This window comes from Bactrocera tryoni, chromosome 5, assembly GCF_016617805.1.
Source record: "Bactrocera tryoni isolate S06 chromosome 5, CSIRO_BtryS06_freeze2, whole genome shotgun sequence".
NCBI classification, from domain to species: domain Eukaryota; kingdom Metazoa; phylum Arthropoda; class Insecta; order Diptera; family Tephritidae; genus Bactrocera; species Bactrocera tryoni.
The window spans coordinates 42,996,109-43,016,180 of NC_052503.1; the positions used below are offsets into that span (position 1 = coordinate 42,996,109).

Genomic DNA, 20,072 nt, shown 5'->3' on the forward strand with positions numbered 1-20,072 from the left:
TTTTTGATAAGAAGTAGATTACACAAACCACTATGAGCAAAAAATAGTAAGATTCTGTTCATAATTTTAAAAATCTTAATTTATTCTTCAAAATCTATGTCGTACCCCTCAAAGTAAGATCCCTTGGCCCCAATACACTTGTGTCAACGTTTTGACAAATCCTCGAAACAGTTGTTAAAGTCAATTTCCGGAATAGCCTTCAATGCGCGTAGCACGTTCACGTTTAATGTCTTCAATTGACTCAAAATGGTTTCGCCGGAGGAGTCGTTTGAGTTTGCTCAATAGCCAGAAGTCACACGGCGCTAAATCAGACGAATCCGGTGGTTGCGGCACGATTTTGGTTGAACGTTTGGCGGAAAACTCACGAAGAATCAATGCAGTATGCGACGGTGCATTATCGTGGTGCAAAAACTAGGAGTTGTTAACCAATAATTCCGGCATCTTTCTACGCATAGCTTCGGGCAAATGATGCTTATAACTCAAATATTAGTCCTTGTTGACAGTTTAGCCGGTCCGAAGTATTTCGGAGTGCACCACACCTTGGTAATCGAAGAAAACTGTCAGCGTAATATTGATTTGTGACTTGTTTTGACGTCTTTTTTTCGGCTTCGGCTCACCATTGTCACGATATTCGGCCGATTGGTCGTCTGTTTCTTGGTCGTAAGCATAGATCCAAGACTCATCGACAGTAATAATACATTTCATGATATCCTTGTAGTCGGAAAGCATTGTTTCACAGACGTTAACGCGACGCTGTTATTCGATATTGATGGATTTTGGAACCAATCGTGCTTTCACTTTTCTTAAGCTCAAACGATCTTCCAAAATGATTTTCACTGATCCTTTCGATATTCCAACGATGCCAGTAAGATCTCTGACTATTAATCATCGATTTTCAACAGCAATTCCTTTATTTTACTGACGTGTTGATTACCAGTTGATGTTGATGGGCGTTGTCAACGGCTTATCTACTATCTTTGAATAATTTGAACCAATCAAAAACGCTTTCTTGCGGTAATCACCGATGGCCTTTTCCAATATTCTGAAGAAATTTGATTCCGCACACATAATTTATTGTAACTTCTTTGTTGAATAATTTCACTCATCGTAAAAATCGATGAATGCACTTTATGTTCTTCAGAAAGACAGGCGCATACTAATCACTATTGATGGATTTGATGGGCCATTATATCCGATATTGGTGATTCTAACAAGCAAGCAAATTATTGTAGAGAAAAGAACGTGTGTAAAATTTCAAAAATTGTTCAGGGTAGAAAAAATCTGGGTTGCATCTATTGATCCAGAGGAATATATTATGCAGTATTAAAAAAGTCTTCCACTAATCAAGAATTTCCCTTGATAATTAAATATCTTGCAACTATTGAAATTTGCGAAAAATTATAAAAATTAATAGTCTCCCATAGTCGCTGTTGATAAGAGTTAGTGGCAAAAGCAGGTTTGTCATGTTCTAAAATTGCCACACCTACTTTAGCAAAAATATTTTCACATATCTGACGATATTCTATACTTATTTTTATACCCTGAACAGGGCATATTAAGTTTGTCACGAAGTTTGTTCTGGGTGTTACAATGTCGGAAACCCTATATGGTATATATATAAGTGATCAGTATGTTGAGCTGAGTCGATTTAGCCATGTCCGTCTGTCTGTATATATGTATACGAACTAGTCCCTCAGTTTTTAAGATATCGTTTTGAAATTTTGCAAACGGCACTTTCTCTTCACGAAGCTGCTCATTTGTCGGAACTGCCGATATCGGACCACTATAACATAAAGCTGCCATATAAACTGAACGATCGGAATCAAGTTCGTGTATGGAAAACTTTCACATTTGACAATGTATCTTCACGAAATTTGGTATAGATTATTTTCTGTGGCAACAATGTAATCTCCGAAGAAATTGTTTAGATCAGTTAACTATAGCATATAGCTACCATACAAGCTGAACGATCGGAATCTAGTGCTGGTATGGAAAACTTTTGCATTTGACAAGATATATTCACGAAATTTGGTATAGATTATTTTCTAAAGCAACAATGTAATCTCCGAAGAAATTGTTCAGATCGGCTTACTATAGCATATAGCTGCCATACAAACCGAACGATCGGAATCTAGTGCTGGTATGGAAAACTTTTGCATTTGACAAGATATATTCATGAAATTTGGTATAGATTATTTTCTAAAGCAACAATGTAATCTCCGAAGAAATTGTTCAGATCGACTGTTTATAGCATATAGCTGCCATACAAACCGAACGATCGGAATCTAGTGCTGGTATGGAAAACTTTCGCATTTGACGTGGTATCCTCGCGAAATTTGACATGGATTACTGTTTAAGATAATAACATAGTCTCCGAAAAAAATTTTCAGATCGTATTTCTATAGCATATAGCTTCCATACAAACTGGACACAAAGTTACTGAAAGAAATGCACCTATGAAGGGTATATTAGCTTCGGTGCAGCCGAAGTTAACGTTTTTCTTGTTTTCATTGACTACACCCTTCGAAAATATCATTCAATTGACGAACACAATATGATTTTCCATGATAATTTCATTATGGCGCCACCTATCGTGACTTTATTTTACCTGTTTTCTTCGTTCAAGGGAATTATCTTCTATCATTTGAACAATTTTAGTTACTTATGAAAATAAATAACAATGCTACAAAATAATTGATATTCAGCTGCCGCTTCAGAACTATTATAGTTAGGTTAAAGTCTAATACATTAGAATTTTGCCAACTAACTCTATTTTGTAGATATTGCATCACTTTAGACTTAGTGTTTATAACTACACATTCGTCATCGATTCGTATTATATGATGTCACTTATGCCGTGAAATATATTATCGGAGGCATTTTCACTTTTGCTTTTTTTATTACACACGGCGTTATTCTGCCGCTGCTCACTATCAGCATTTCATTTCGATTGACTTTTGACTGATTTCGAAGTATATATTTCATATACTTATTAATGTTTATAGGTATGTATGTAGGTACGTATGCACATACATAGCAATTAAGTTAGTATTAGTATAGTAATAGACGCCAGTAAATTCAATACTCATTGTTATTGCTAAAACAATACTTCGAGCCACACTTATATGGGTGTGTTTATCAACCGAGCGAACAACAGCAATAGAGACCCATACTCATCGATGGATGAAGGACGGTGGGGGCACGCGTCACGGTATCAGTGCAAACATGTCGTATTATTAGTACATTTTTATTGACTCTACTTTGAAATCGAAATTTAAATTTTGTCAATTTGTTTAACAAATTGAAAAATGTGTTTTGCTCCACCAATTCCACGAGCGCTGAAGTGCACTTGCCTGCCATCAGCCGCATGTAATCGAAACTTACGATGTTTTTTATTGTTTTTGTTTTTCTAATTGTCGTAACTTGATAGCTCACGTGTGACTGTGAGGGTGCAGTACGCGTATTAGCTTACTATTTGTATAGTTTACACAAAAAGGTTCTAGGTAGGTAGGCATACTTGCACATGTAGGTATTTAATGTCATGAACAAATTTAAGTAGGTGTGTAAATAATGTTCAGTGAAGCGTTGCGGAATTTAAAGCGTGTTGAAGAATTTATTTAGTTGGCAAATTAACTATATAGAACCCCGATAACATAGTAGTGTGCCACTTATACGAATAAACATAGAAATTTGTTGCGATAACTTTGAACTTTGACCGTATACGGCAATGACATAGCGCTCATTTGAAGTAAAGTAGTCAAATTGTGAGGTTATGTTAATTAGCGAAGGTCAACTTATCGTTGAAATGAACTATTGTCTATTATCGCTGTAACTCGAAGTATACTCGAGCTATTTGTTTGTACTTAGTTATGGAAGTCAAACATAAAACCACAATCATTTAATTAATCAAGAAAGTACTTGACTACATCCTTGAAATAAACGAGAGTGAATTGCAATTTAGATAGTTAATTGATAATATTAACTAAGACAAAAAAGTTAACCAACGCTATAATACTCTTCACAAATACATTGGATTCCTTGCAAGAACTTGATTTAGATCGTTCAGTTTGTATGACAACTAAGCATATGCTATAGACATTCGATCTGACAAATTCTTCGGAGAGTGCACCTGTTATACATATACATACATATGTCAAATTTTTTGAAGATATCTTTTCAAAAGAAAAAGTTTTCCAGACAAGCATTAGATTCCGATCTTTCAGTTTGAATGACAGCTATATTCTATAGTGGTGGAATTGCTACTTTAGAATCGACAACTAACAGCCAGAGATCTTACTGGTATCGTTGGAATATAACGAATTATTTACTTGCGATGAGTCTGGGATCTATGCTTACGACCCGAAAACAGACGATTATTCGGCCGAATATCGTAGCAAAGGTGAGCCGAAGCCGTAAAAACCACGTGAAAGCAAGTAAAAAATCAAGGTTATGTTGACAGTTTTCTTCGATTATCGAGGTGTGGTGCACTCCGAACCCCTTCCGATAGACAAAACTGTCAACAAGGTATGCTATTTGTATGTTGTGGGTAGATTGGGCGAGGCAAAAGAAGAAGAGCCCGGAGTTAAGGGCGGACAACTGTTGATTTTTGCCACATACTGCAATTATTCTTCGTGAGTTTTTCGCCAAATTTTCAACCATTATTGTGCGTTTACCGTCGTATTCTAATTTAGTTCTGTGTGACCTCTAGCTATTCAGCAAACTCAAATGACCTTGATTTTTTATTATGTTATTAAATTCTACTACACCTCTAGAATATTGTCCTAAATTTTCAAGTTGATCCGAATAATAGTTTCGGAGATACAGCCGTTCGCCGTTTTCGAACGCGTTTTTCTCAAAACTGTGTTTTTGAAATATATTGGCAAGATTTCTTGAGAAACTCACTCAACCGATCTTCATGAAATTTCATACAGGTCTTTCAGATACAATTCTTAAAGTCTTGGATGAAGGATTTTTTTTTCGATTATAACCATTTTAAAAAAATGTCCCGAAATTTTCACAGAAATTTTAATTTTTTTCTAAAAGTTTCTGCCAAAAATCCAATTTTCAATTTTTTTCTCCTTCGTCTAAGTTCTAATATAAGTTTTTAACTAAAACACGTATTTTTTCACTTTAGATTATCCTGTAAGGAGTTATCTTGCCAAAGTGGGCGCATCAGTTCTTCAATCGTTTCTGGCGTCGCAATGACCGAGTTTATAATATTTTGTTTTGCAAAAATTTCAGAATTCTTTTTATACTTTTAACAATAAAAAAATTCTAATAAAATGTTTTTTATGAGAAATAAATTTTGAAAAAAATTGCCAGTTTTTTTTCTAATAAAACATTTTTTTATGAGAAATAAATTTTGAAAAAAGGCTGTTTTTACTCCAGGAATTCCTTGTAACCCCTTAAACTGAATCGCTACGCGCATTGATTGTTCTTCCGGAAATTTACTTTAACAACTGTTTCGAGGACTGGAAAAAAAGTTGGCACAAGTGTATTGGGGCCAAAGCGGATTACTTTGATAATAAACAAAATTATTGAAAATAGATATGTATATGGTGAAGGACAGTTACAGTTATAGAGTATCAACCGAAAATAATATTCTTTTTTCGACCCGCCCTAGTGTACATAAATACATTTGTACTATGTATATATATTTTTTTGTTTTTTTGAGAATTAAGCTTGTAGACTTAAGTATATTTTATTAGATTATCACAATAAATACTTTTTTATTTTATTTTAATTTTTATATTATCAAATCTAAGTTGATAGAATACATGGTTACGCTGTTGACGTCACAAAAACAACATCGTCATGCTTACGATGGCACGAATTTAAAAAAAAAAAATCAATAATTCATTTGGTAATCGAATAGTATCATGAAGAACCACTGATAGGATTCGTATACGCACTTGCGCACTTTGCTTTTGAGTTTCTTTCTTGCAATTACCAATGATCCAATTGATCTCGATATTAGCAACGATTTCTTCGTATATACACATTCTATAGCATACGCTTGTGGTTTTAGTAACAATGCAGATGTTTTCGGAAACCTTGAGCGATATACGTAAGTATAGCGTAGAGCACAATTTTGGTATTTACGCTGATAATATGAATTTCAAATTGTTTCACTTAAAATATAATTAACTCTTGCCACTTCATTGCACCTTAAGAGAGACTTAACACAATATTCCATGAACTCTTCAATTTTAAAAATACTCTACTCAACAAATCTGAAGAAAAAATGTGCTTCCGATGTGCCGAGAGGTCTGCGGGGTATTTTTGGTGTCCTGATTACGAATTTGAGTCCAAAAAATTTGCATCACGTACAACCTTTCAGCTTTAACATTTTAGTAAATGGTGGTGGTTTGACTACTACACCACTTGACTCTAACGCGAAAAGTCCAACGTCTTAGGAAATTTTTAACCAAATTCGTCAAAAAATATATGATTTCAAAGTTGTCTCAACATTTTCTTTGTGAACGCTGAAATCAAATACTAAAGTTTTATCATCTACCTAAACAATCCATTACGTCATCGTCATTGACAACACAAGAGCCCAAAAAAACAATCTGGTTTCTGCGTTTCCAATCATTAGTAGGTTATTTTCGTGTCTCTCTGTCATTTTCACACCTCATCAATAATATCAACAAGGCATCACAACAAACGTAAGTTGTCCAAAAAAGTTTGTTCACATAAACTGGTCACTTAAGGCCAGTCTTTCTCAATTTGACGTGTTCTTTTGACGAAAACAGTTTTGTTGCTTGTATGACAAATCTATACATACAAGCATGTTTGCATGTTTATACAAATTTATTAATCACAATTCTACGAATTCGCTTCGACATGCCTAAATGAGACGCCAAACAATAACAAAATGTTGTACGCAACCACAAAACAAACAAATAAATGCGTATCTATTCGATTAGTGGAAGGTCTTCGAATTAATGAGTAACATGAAAAACTTCAAGTGTGGAAAATTTGAGGAAATTTAATCCAATTTTATGTGTATGTGGGTATATACGAATACGTTTTTATGGAAATTTAATTAAAAATAATATATTTTATTGTATTTGTTATTGTCTGCATATCATTTTATATTTGTACATACATACATATGTATGTAGGTATGTATTTATGTAAATATGTTCAAAACTTGCGTGGGTTGTGCTTTATGTATTATAAATGAAAATTTGTTTGTTTGACACTTCTCTCTTTGCTTAATTTTTGTCTATTATAGTTGCTTGAATTTTTTGATTTTCAAAAAAATACTTTAGGAGTTGCAATTTCTAAAATAGCTGAATTTATTTTAAATTTATTAACTACACGCCCTTCTATTATAATATCAAAAGTACCAATTAATGTATTTTAGATAATTTAAGTACAATGACATTGTATTATTGGTGTACCTGCCCAGAATGATATGATAACAAATTATTTCATCTATCTACTAAAAATGGGGTGGTGGTACATAAATATGTACATACACATACATATGTATGTATGCATGTCCAATAGAACAGACAGTAGAAAGTATTTCATACCGCGTTTATTATATATGTATGTATAGACACATATGCAGGTATTTGCAAAGAAAACAAGAAAAAATGTTAACAGAATTTATAATACCATTTACAAATACAAAAGATTCCTTGTACGGATAAGAACTTGATTTTTATGGGTCAGTCTGTATGGCAACTATATGTTATAGTGATCCGATCGGAACGATTTATTTGAAGATTGCACCATTGCTTTAAAATAACAGGTGATCCAAGCAGTGGTTTTTCAGTAGCCTTGTTTTGACAGAACAAGTTCAGTCTTATCAAGCTGTCATGTTATTAACGCTTATAAATCGTTTAACTCTTCACCATCTTGAGACTCAGCATTCATTATTTGATATTATTCGACCCAATAGACTACGTGCTGCACCCAGTGAAGAAAATATAACAGCCGTAGGCTGAGAGTGTACACGAAAACCGTGGATAGTCGATTCGGGGCCGTTCGCAGCAACTCGGACTGACGTATGAAACCACTTGGCGCACTTTACGTCGAGATCTTAAATTAAAAGCGTACAAAATACAGTTTGCGCAAGAACTGAAACCGATCGACCTTCCCATGCGACATCGCTTCGCTCTATACACTCATGAAAAGTTCCAACAAGACTCGACGTTTTCGAGCCCCATTTTGTTCAGCGATGAGGCCCATTTCTAGCTCAATGTGTATGTTAACAAGCAAAGTCTTCATTTGGGATGAAGAGCAACCTGAAGATTCAAGAGCTGCCATTTGCCTAAAATTGAAGCTTGTGATCTCGACATTTGGTTTCAACAAAACGCTGCCGCTTCTCACACATTGCTTCAATCAATGGCGTTATTTAGAGAACACTTCGGTGAACAGATAATTTCACGTTTTGAAGCGGTCGATTGGCTACCAAGATCGTGTGAAAACAAACCGTTTGACTTTTTCCTGTGCGAATATGTAAAGTCTAAAGTCTATGCGGACAATCCTACTTCGATTCAGGTCTTGGAGCCAGTTACCAGTCAAAATGCTCGAGTGAGTCATCGAAAATTTGACTCAACGGATGGACCATCTGAGAAGTAGCCACGGAAAAAGAAATAATCTTCAAAAAATAAATAATAAACATTCCCCATTCACTTTGAAGTTTCTGTGTTTTTCTTTAAAAGAGTAGGGAGCTCAAAATGGGCCACGCTTTATTAGAAAAGGTGTTTTCCAAAGTAGACAGGACTTTTGAATCTAGCGCCCCCTGGTGGCCCCACCAATATGTCGGCTGGTGCGTTAGAATCTGCTATCTTTATCGATTGTCCAGTGAGTTTCATGACATTTCATTGATTGGGAGTGAAGTTATTGCGTTTTAGGTGTCAGTATGTTTGTGTTATCGGTGCGAAAATAAGCTTCGAACAAAGAGCCAACATTAAATTGTTTTTTTAAAGTTTATGGCTATGATTTCCTATCCCTTTGCAGAGTGTACGAGTGGTTTTTCAAGTGATCGTGAGGACATAAATGACGATCAACATGTGGGCCAATCAAAATGCGTGATCACCGGAAATTCCATCGAAACTGTGCGTGAATTCATCAAAAATCAGTCAAAATCATCATTGAAATTCATGGATAGAATTGAACATCTCCAAAACATCGATTTATCGCATTTTTACCGAACATTTGGGCTTACGAAAGGTGTGTGCACGGTTTGTTCCGAACAAATTGACTGATGACCAAAAATTGCTCTCATCGATCGACGCTTGTGACCGATTATTTGACCAGAAATCACATTTTAACCATTAACCATTCCCCCTACTCACCAGATATGGCACCGAGCGACTTCTTTCTTTTCGGGAAAATGCATTTGCCCATGAAAGGAAAGCGTGATGCAGACGTAGAGGCCATTAAAAGGGCTTGCACCGGCATACTGATGCAAAAAGCTGTATTGAAGTAGGAGACTATTTTGAAAAAAATAAATTGATTTTGCCGAAAAACCCATTTGTTCTGTTTTTTAAAGTCCTGTTTACTTTGGAAAGCACTTTGTAGGCTCTCCGACGTTTTCTTATGGGTGTAACAAACATCGTGGTAAACTTAATACACCTTGTAGGGTATAAAAACATAATAATACACATGTATCTGTATGTATGTACATAGGAAAGAGTGCTATGCTATATTTCACAACTGCGTAACGCAAATATCGGGTGAAATCTAATAACTTTGTTAATTGATGAACAAACATAAATTGAACCGCTGAATTTTCGGAATTTCATCAAATGGTCAGCTAATCAAATGAGCAAATAAGGTACGAGAAAATAAAATTAAATATCTGTAACTGTATACTGCGTTTATTGCTATTGTTGTCAGCCACGCAATTTGTTTTTGATACAACTATTTAGTTTAATCAATTAACAAACTGCGAAAAGAATCCTCAAACATTAAAAACAAAATTTCGTTTGTGACGTCTTAAACTAAAGTATTTTCCTGTCAGACACCCATAAAAAATCGATTGTTATTGTATGAAACTTATTAGCATTATATAAATTTGGGGTTTTCCTATCAAATTTATTTTGGTACAGTATTAGTAAGGTTCTTAACAACTTTTCTATCGTGTATTACGGTACTCGAGAAAGAGTAATAAGTAGCAAGCTTTTAAAAAGCTTTTAGGTGCCATTCTTACATAAAAACTCAAAGGCTGCCTGACACAGGAAAATCTGTAGTGAAGAACTACAAGTAATACATACAATGACGTCATATGTAATTTAATGACGATCTATTTTTCTGTTGGGTGTTCTGTAATTAGAAAAAAACGACTTTTCCAAAGTACTATCAAGGCAGTGGTGTATTCTAATTAGAAGTTTATGACTGATCGACGATTATGAGATCAAAATGAAATGAAGATATCAGTATTCTAAATAAAAGACATTGAATCAGCGCATTGTGTCACAGCTTATTAATTTTTAAACTTTTACTTTTTTAAATGATTCGACTGATATTAAATAAGTAATAGTAATCGAATAAAATTCCGCTCTGCAGCTGTCTCCAGGATGGTATGACCGGAGCCCTGCATTGCCTTTGATCCCTTAACCATGAAAGAGCTGCTCCACAAGGAGCGCAGGGTGGACAGGGAAAAGTATTGACAACAAATCACAGACATGTGCCAGGCAAAGTTTAAAAGCGTAATCAACCTCCCGAAACATATGTAAATTCCTGCACATTACTTTTGTGGCTTGGCCGCTAAATCTACCGCCTCCCTGCTTCTAAAGAAATTCCGCTGATCTGGCCGTACGGGGAAGCGAATTAGTGGCTGAGATGCCATCCGCATGACTACCGAACAGCATGAACCGCAGTGCGATGTGAGATTATCGCTTTAAATGCCGCTTGGCTATCAACATAGTATGTATTGTATATAACTTTCTTGTGGCTTTCACATACACATTTTTTAAAAAAGAGCGCAGCTTTCAAAGTTGCCGAGCAGACAAAAAGTGAAGCGAACAGAGCTCTATTTTCTTTCTAAAGCAATAGTGACCACTTCATTATGAAAATTACCAAATCAAATTGGACAATTGCGTTATAAAGAGCTACAATAAAATAATTTCTGACATCTAACAAATAATTTGTCAATTTCAAAGAAGCCGACTTAACAAAGCAGAAAGTCTGCGCATGTGTAAATCAACGGCATTGAACTGCTTCACCGAATTGAAATTGAAAGACTTTGTTAGCATTGTACGTTTTCAATTTCATTTCTTTGAAATATATACTCTCGTGGTTGCAAATTGATAAAACGAAACAACACTATTTATTAAAATATGAGAAAAGTGCATATCAACATACATGTTTTTTGGATAAAATATTTGGACTCTAGAGACCAATAAAAAAGCCTATTTAAATAATTATTCATTTTTGCTAAAACAAATGGAAACTTGACAACAGCAATATTTTGCCAAGTGCTCATCGAGTGGCTTCTCAGTGCCTCAGCACCAGCACACTCGATGATGTCTAGCGGCGTAAAGATTCAAGAGATTCATAAGCCAAAGGCACGCAGAGTAAGCGCACTTGAAGCGACCACAACAGTGGCAATAAAGCAATAAATAATTCCGTCATATAAAAAAACAATAACAACACTATAGTTTGCTGCGAAAAGCAATATAATTGCAAATACATACATACACACAGAAAATAAGTAGAGAAGTGAAGAAAAGTGAAGTGTTTGAAGGCATCTATATTTACGCACACACATGCGTACATACATACATATGTGGGCAATCAATATACATATGGCATGGGAGTAGAATCGTTGTCAATCGTCAATTGAGATTGAAACATTTGCAAATTCTGTCGGTTACGGCTACGAATTGCCCACTCGATTTACTTGATTAAGTGGTTGATTGTTGGTAGCAATATTTCTTTATTGCTATTATGGTTGCTAATGTTAAGCATTGTTGAAAGCATGACATACAGTTACGAAAAAAATCATAGCACCTTTAAGTGAAAGAAAATAATAAACAAAAATTTAATAAATCCTATACTAAGGTGGGCAAATAATAGTAAAACTTTTTAATTTAAATTTTGCCCGAAAACCCATTTGTTGAAATATTTTTTGCATACGCTTGTCTTTCTGAATAAAGCGCATTCGACGATTTTTACGATGAGTGAAATTATTCAACAAAGCAGTCGCATTTTATGCGCAAAATCAAATTTCTGGTCCCAAAACGTTCAGGATATTGGAAAAGGCCTTCGGTGATAATTGTTTGTCGCGAGGAAGCGATTTTGATTGCTGATTGACAAATTATTTAAAGAGGATCGAGAACGGAAGACGAACCACGTCCAGGACGGCCATCAACACTAACTGATGATCAACACGTCAATAAAATAAAGCAATTGGTGCTTGAGAATCGACGATGAACAGGCAAAGATCTTACTGGAATCGTTGGAATATCGGAAGGATCAGTGAAAACCATTGTAAAAGATCATTTGAGCCTAAAAAAGTGAAAGCACGATTGGCTCCAAAATCTTTAAATTTTTTCGCAAAATAGCGTCGCGTTAACGTCTGTGAAACAATGCTTTCCGACTGCCAGATTACCATGAGACATATTATTACTGGCGATGAGTCTTGGAACTATTCTTATACCCTGTTCAGAGTATAATAAGGGAGCAAATATTTGGAAGATATATGTATGTAAAGAGTCATTAAAATTATGTGCTGGATATTTGGCTGCACATCTTTTTACAAATTTGCAATGTGGTCTTGATGCTAGCCGACGACCGGTGGACCCTAAAACATTTAGTACAAACCCGAACTGTTGATTAATATTTGACGAGCTTCCTCATCAACAAAAATATACCCGAAAAATTCATATTGGTTGCCGAAAAGAGAGTGCCATTACCAAAAATTACTTTCTGGTAGTTACTCTCGAAAATCTTGGCTATACCTTTGCTAGATAGTTAGTTGTTTTAATGTCCGTTTGTAGCCGAATATCTACTAAATATTATGTGAACCTTTTTTATAGCAGAAATGTTTTCGGAAATTTTTCATCCTGGACCGGATGAGAATCCGGATCCGGTTACTTAGACCCGACTGTCGTGGGAATGGAGATACAGAAAGTCTTCCAGTATATTTCTTATAATAAGATTGAAAGGAAAGAAAGAAAAGCATAGTCATTTTATCCAAATATATCTCAAATAATTCTAATCGAAAAAAGTTTATTGTGAAAATATTATTTTTTTTCAGGGTTACATAGGTTTACAGATTTCAAAAAATCGAATTTGTTTTTTTATTGTTTTATTAAATTCTACAAAACCTCTAGAATATTGTCCTAAATTTTCAAGTTGATTCGAGTAATAGTTTCGGAGATACAGCCTTGAGAACTTGTGCGCTCGGAGCTAGTTAGACTAAGTGCGCCGTCTCCAACCGCGTTTTTCTCGAAACTATGTTTTTGAAGTCGGTTGGCAAGAATTCTCGAGAACTACTCAACAGTTCTTTATGAAATTTTACACAGGTCTTTGAGATACAAGCCTTAAGGACTTGGACGAAGGATTTTTTTTCGATTACAACTATTTGGAAAAAAAATTTTTCACTTTAGATGATTCTGTAAGAGTTATACCGCTAACGCGGGCGCTTCTATTTTCCAAGGGGTCACCGGAAATTCTTCTTTATGAAATTTTACACAGGTCTTTGAGATATAAGCCTTAAGAACTTAGACGAAGGATTTTTTTTCGATTACAACTATTTGGAAAAAAATTTTTTCACTTTAGACGATTCTGTAAAGAGTTATACCGCTAACGCGGGCGCTTCTTTTTTCCAAGGGGTCACCGGAAATGGCGTCGCAATGGCCGAATTTAAAATATTTTTTCCAAAAATTTCAGAATTTCTTTGTTAATAGTGTAAGTTTGTAACAATAAAAATATTAGAAAAAAATTGGTTGAAAAAAGGCTGCTGAATCTTAGATGAAAAGAGAAACATTTGAAATTATTGCTTTTGATTGCTTTTATTTTTTGCGCAGCTGTATAAGTTTACATATTTACATAGTAGCGTGTTTTGAGTGAAGGTGTCGCATTAAATTTACACTTGCCGAAACGCTTTTGCGCGAAAAGAAGCAGCGCAGACAAGGCATATCGGTGCCGTTATTTGTCACCAAGGTTTCCGAAGCCCAAAATAAATTTGTATTAACTAGGCTAACACGTTAACGTTTTGTTATTCAAATTAGCATTAAATTAATTTTTTATTTCACCTTAATATATTTGAGTCAACATTACTTTTGCTTTCCTTCTTTATTTTCTTTCTATGTCAACAGTTTTTTCCATTTCTTTTTTCGGTGAATACTTTTAAATTTCTTTTATGTCCACTTTGTCCACTTAATAGAAAGAAATGCGCGTGTCGTTTGCCATTTCTGTTTTATTTTTAGTTTTTTGTTTTTGTTTTTTTTTTTTTTTTTGTTGCCAAAAATTTGGTTCCATGACTCATCGGCATTACTGCGAGGCGTTTCGTGTTAATTTCAAACGCTTGCAAATCGGTGTCGAAAATTTTCGCTGCAATCAATACAACTAGTGCGAATAATAAACAGAACTCTCAAATATTGACGATGGTAATAAATTAGCTGTGCAAAAGTGGGTTAATAAGTTGTCTAAAATTTTGGCAACTTTTTTGTTTTGCTATCCACTTACTTTTATTATATTATTTATGCGTGTTTTATACTTATTCAGCTGAAATCATACGGTGAGTTTACGAAGTGCTCACGCTATCACTTTTTGTTTATATGTATGAAATGCAAGTATGTATGTACATATTATGTATATATTAATATACATATGTATATACCATATATACTGTATAAATACATATGTATGAGTATTTAATAAAATTTTGTGCTATGTTTGCACGTTTGCATTATATTTGCACATCCATTTTTAACCGGCATTGCAAAACTGGTTGAGTGCCGCAAGCGTTATAGCGAAGAAGCAAAGTGTACTTTATCGATTTTTATATTTTTGGTTGAGTTCGCAATTTCGGCATACAAATATGTATGTAAGTGAGTAAGCACATAGTATAGTATGTATGTCATGAGTGTTTTGGGGGAGGCGCATTTATTTTGTTGGCAGCTCTACTCCTTCAACAGAAAGTCATTAGCTCGCTTTTTGATATCTTACTGGCTTTATTTAAGGGTTTGTGGCAGCACACAGTACTTGGACGAGTATGTGCATAAATACATAATAGATATATCATTTTATTCATTTATCTATTTGTGTGCATGTGAGCAACATCCTAATATCGCATTTTGACGGCACAGTTGCCATACAAAAATGCATAAAATAAAAAGTAAACAAATATACTATGAACACATGTGCATATGTATAACAACAACATATACATACATACATATCTATATCTATATACTTATATAAGTATATCTATCAGTTTTCGGCAATGCTTCATTATGCCCTGAACCCCAAAGATAAGGATGGAAACTCTTTATACTACTGTGGGACTTTTTAATTTAATTTTCGTGCGATAACCCATTCGTCGAAATATATTTTTTAGGTATGTATGACTGTGAGTGACATCTATGCCATATGCCATACTTATATCAAAATAATCATTAGTGTTTACAAGTGACAAAGGGATTCCCAACTTATTCCAGTGTGTGAGCGCCTTAAACTCTTCAACGAGACAAAAAATCTCTCTGTTTACATATTTTTTGGTAAGATTTCCATCTGAACATCCTTCGTTTCCAATTGTTAAACGTCAAAACCTCCTGAACATTAACAGTTGATGGAGTTCAAACCGTCAAAACCTCCTGAACTCCACCAACTGTCAATGTTCAGGAGGTTTTGACGTTTAACAATTGCTCTCTCACTTCCAATGAGAGATGAGTTGGGCATCCCTTTATCGGCGATTTTTACGATGAGTGAAAGTATTCAACAACGAAGTTCCTTTAAATTTTGTGTACGGAAAAACAATTTCTGGTACCGAAACGTTAGAAATGTTGGAAAATGCGATAATTGTTTGTCACGAGCAAGTGTTTTTGATTGGCACAAATTATTCAAAGCGGGTTGAGAACGCGTTGACGATGAACCACGTTCAGGACGGCCATCGACATCAACTGATGATCAACACGTCAATAAAATAAGAGAATTATTGCTTGAGAATCCATGATTTACAGTCAGAGATCTAACCGGCATCGTTGGAATATCGGAAGGATCAGTGAAAACCATTTTGAAAGATCATTTGGGCCTAAGAAAAGTGAAAGCACGATTAGTTCCAAAATCTCACAATTTCGAAAACAGCGTAGTGTTAAAGAACGTGAAACAATGCTACCCGACTACATGGATGACATGAAACGTATTTGACTACCCTAGATTGTCAAAGGTATGGTCAATAATGTACAAAAGATCCGAATAAAATTACTCATGTTTATGAATTAAATTCGTAAAAAAAATATTTTTTTTTTACCTTAAAAACCTTACATTCTTAATGTCCTAATATTGAAATGATATGTAACATTGGACTTCACCCTTCTTTACATGTTAATACAGTGAAATTCCCCATTACGGACAGTCCTTATAACCGGACACCCCGCGTAACCGGACTGATTTCATTAATACAACGGTTTCATACAAAACCAATTTTTATATGCGGAAATTAAAACGTTCCAATGTCTGGACACGGACACCATTTTGGTAATTTTTCGTTCAAATTATTAAATATATTAAGCGGACAAGATTTCATAAAATGTTACAAGAAAACTGTGCATAATTTATAGTTCCCGCAACAATGCGCTTGTGCCGTCAGATTCGCGGTGGCTCAAGAGAAACTAATGTCATAATTGTTATTCTCTCACTCCTGGCTGACGTTAGCTCGCATTTATTAGTTCAATAGAAGTCTATGTAGTACTGAGTTGCAGCTTCTGAATCTATAAATAAATTTTAAATTTCACTGTATAATCTTTTGCTGACACCTGACAATATTTCAACGCTTTTGATTCCTAGAAATTGCCACCGAATATAGAATTCAGCTGCATCTGAACGTAAGTAGCTCTTTTATACTTACTGTCTAATAACATTAGGAAGACTACATACATACATACTAAATGCATGCATGTACTATCCATAAATATGTATGTACAGTATATGTAAACAGCTACTTGCTACTCACACATCTCTTATCACTTTTACCTCAATATAATTACTTTAAAATGTAAGTTAACTCTTCGGGTGGGTTTTACGAATGGCATTGCATCTCAAATTACAAACTCAATTTTTAACGCGTTTATTTGAATGCATTGTGTACAAACCATAAACACTTTTATAAACATTTGTATGTATGTATGTATGTCGTGTAACTGTTTCATTATGCCATTGTTCGTGCAAAATTACTTTTACTAGTATCACTTCGTGGCGTCTACAACTTGACTCTATTATCATTTCATCTCTTCCTCTTTCCTAGCTGTCAGCCAACCAGCTGCCCGTTTTCATATAGTATTTGCGTTTAATTGTGCATTTCTCGTCGTGACGTGAGTAAACCAGACATTAAGTATTTTTGTGTGTTTTAACTCAGTTCACTTATTGTTGTATGTGCAAAATTTTTTTAGCACATTTAGCAAAATACATATACAAACAAATAAAAAAGAAATAAAACGAATAGAATGGAAAGAAGTGAAATGCAAGCATTGTATTTTTTTGTTTTAATTTTGGCTAAGAGTTTTCGCTATTTCAGCGTTTTTGCGCGATTGCAATGGGGTTTCGCTACTTCTACACCAAAACTGTATTATATTATATATACACACATATACATATATTTGTGAATTTGTTGTTGTAGCACATAAACTCATTTTTTGTATATTTACATATAAAACTCTTGTGCTATTTGCTGCTTACTGCAGCTACAAATTTATGTAGCGATATCATTCCATTAAACATTTGTAAGTACTTGTATATAATATGTGTATATACAATAATGTACTTATATAAAAGCACTCATATGTCAGGGATGCACTTTATTGTTTGTTAACGTTAAATTCACTCACTTTTTATCTTCGAGCTATGCAAACAGGAGTATTTACATATACGACATACATATGTACATGCATTTGTATAAAAATATGTACGAATATATATGTACAAATTTATATTATATGCATGTATATAATATAAAAACTTGATTTGTTTGCCATGCAAGTGACTTAATGATTACTCTGCATTGCATTTTTCCATTAATTCCAGCTTACAGTAACAGTTATGGTAACAGTGCAAGTGACAGCTGATATTGATTTTTCCAAACGTCATTGCGGAAGTTACCACACACGCCATGCGCTGGGCTGCACCACCGGCAACCCACTGCTTTCTACTTTTATGCTCTTTATTTGTGTTTTTTTCTTGCATTTACACACTTACACATGTATTTACATGCAGATGCATGTATTTTATTTGCACGCAAGAAAATCGCTACAAATCTTTGTAATTATTTCTTAATGCCCCTTGCCGTCATTTGCAGTCATTTTTCCTCTGGCTTCGGCCTGCCTTCTCTTTTGTTTGTGTTGTGTTTCTACTTATCAGTTTCTCTGTGTGTTATTAACATCTGCTTTCAATTTCTCTTGATGTTTTTAATCACAGTTTTTGCTGCTCTTATGCATGTGTGTTAATAAATAATGCCACTATGTATACATATGTATATTAATATTGTAGATGCATATAGGAATACAAAATTTACTTTATCAATGATTATACCAACTAAAAATTTCCATCAATATGCTTGACTCTATATACATATGTATGTAATATGTATGAAGCGTAAATACACACAGTAGTACATTTAAGAGATCTTCTAACAAAATGTGTAATACGTTAGCTGTTGTCATAATTTGAATGAAAAAGTACAACAAGCCTCGGATGAGAGACCCCCTTTTGATGACGACCATGGCAAACGCATTAAGGATTACGATTTGAGGGCATGCACCTGGAATGTCCGGTCCCTAAATTGGGAAAATACCGCTGCACAGCTGGTTGATGTCCTCGTTAGATTGAAGGCTGACATCAACACCGTCCAGCAAGAAAAACGAACGAAAAACTACCCACAGCCTACCTTCAGGATATGGAAGTCTAGTGCCTTTTAATCACAACAATCTATTTGAACTTTGGTATATCAAATTAATTGTATTAAAAGTCCTAGTTTCGTAAAAGTAAATGGAACCAAATGCTTTCGTGTTAGCCGCGTTATCAGAAACTCTCCAAAAATTATTGGTGGGTTACACAACATCCATATATAAATTTTGTTTTAGCGATAAATCGGTGCGGCTATGCTGAGTAATGAAAAACAAAAATGGTGAAGTTGGAATTCCTCATTTTCACAAGAATATATGGCTTTTAAATGTTGTAAAAAATTATTACGAATGAAAAAAAACCAAAGTCATGTGTTTGATAAACAAGAAGCTTCACAAAAGCATCTTAGCTATAAACCAAGTATTGAACACAAAATGAAGGAAAATCACATTACAAATTCAACTTAAGAGATACCACACATACAATACTATAACATATGTACATATATACGTATATACACATATAGTTCTAATAGTATTTGTGGTTATTGGAATATTTCAGCCAAAATGTATTTACAAAAAAAAATTTAATGCAATGTTAAAGATGTTTGAAAAAGGGCATTGAAGATTAATGTTAATGTTCTATCAGTAAAACTACGCATATTCAGCGCGTCTTCTCACTAAAATTTCTAATATTTTTGAGAAACATAAATAGAAATTGTGAGACTAAGGTACAAGTAAAACTTCCAGCTTTAAATAAAAGTTAAATATACACATTTAACTTAACATTCTAAAGCACAACAAGCAATTAGCAATTCATTCTACAAACATAGTCAATTCATTTAATTGCCATTTCGAATGACATAACCTAAAAAGTGGGCGTTTAGTGGAGATAGAGAAAAATCGTGCCCACAACAATGTGTTGTAATCCTTGTTTGTAAAACAAACTCACGACTATTGCAAACGTCTTAACTTCAGCGTTCGTGATTGCGTCAGCCGCTCCTCAATTACATGCATTTTTTGCGGTGAAAAACAGTTTTTTAA

At 34.4% G+C, this 20,072-nt stretch overlaps 1 protein-coding gene across 1 annotated transcript in view; it reads right to left on the reverse strand.

Moving 5' to 3' along the window:
- LOC120778097 overlaps positions 1–20,072 on the reverse strand; it is a 103,012-nt gene that overhangs the window by 81,531 nt on the left and 1,409 nt on the right. The window lies entirely within an intron of this gene.